Here is a 1,097-nt window from a genome sequence, read left to right on the forward strand (position 1 = left end):
CTTTCGAAAGACTCTCAAGAGCTAGGGACTTTTCGAAGGAGGCAGCCAGAGCGATTGCCAGAGCAAGGAGAACATCCACTCTCAGAGTCTATCAGTCTAAAGGGGAAGTCTTCCGAAGCTGGTACAAGGCCAATGCAGTTTCCTCAACCAGTACCACTGTAACCCAGATTGCTGACTTCCTGTTACATCTAAGGAACGTAAGATCCCTTTCAGCTCCTACGATTAAGGGTTACAGAAGTATGTTGGCAGCGGTTTTCCGCCACAGAGGCTTGGATCTTTCCACCAACAAAGATCTACAGGACCTCCTTAGGTCTTTTGAGACCTCAAAGGAACGTCGGTTGTCCACTCCAGGCTGGAATCTAGACGTGGTCCTAAGGTTCCTTATGTCATCAAGATTTGAACCTCTCCAATCAGCCTCTTTTTAGGACCTCACATTAAAAACTCTTTTCCTCGTGTGCTTGACAACAGCTAAAAGAGTAAGTGAGATCCACGCCTTCAGCAGGAACATAGTTTTCACATCTGAAACGGCTACATGTTCCTTGCAGCTCGGTTTTTTGCTAAAACGAGCTTCCTTCACGTCCTTGGCCTAAGTCGTTCGAGATCCCAAGCCTGTCCAACTTGGTGGGGAACGAACTGGAGAGAGTACTTTGCCCAGTTAGAGCTCTTAGGTACTATCTAAAAAGGTCATAACCTTTACGAGGACAATCAGAAGCCTTATGGTGTGCTATCAAGAAGCCTTCTCTTCCAAGGTCTAAGAACTCAGTTTCTTACTAATTCAGGCTTCTGATTAGGGAAGCACATTTTCATCTGAAGGAAGAAGACCTTGCTTTGCTGAAGGTAAGGACACATGAAGTGAGAGCTGTGGCTACTTCAGTGGCCTTCAAACAGAACCGTTCTCTGCAGAGTGTTATGGATGCAACCTATTGCAGAAGCAAGTCAGTGTTCGCATCATTCTATCTCAAAGATGTCCAGTCTCTTTACGAGTACTGCTACACCCTGGGACCATTCGTAGCTACGAATGCAGTAGTAGGCGGGGGCTCAGCCACTACATTCCCATAATCCCATAACCTTTTAACCTTTCTCTTGAATACTTTTTA

This window comes from Palaemon carinicauda, chromosome 19 (genome assembly GCF_036898095.1).
Source record: "Palaemon carinicauda isolate YSFRI2023 chromosome 19, ASM3689809v2, whole genome shotgun sequence".
In the NCBI taxonomy this organism is placed as follows: domain Eukaryota; kingdom Metazoa; phylum Arthropoda; class Malacostraca; order Decapoda; family Palaemonidae; genus Palaemon; species Palaemon carinicauda.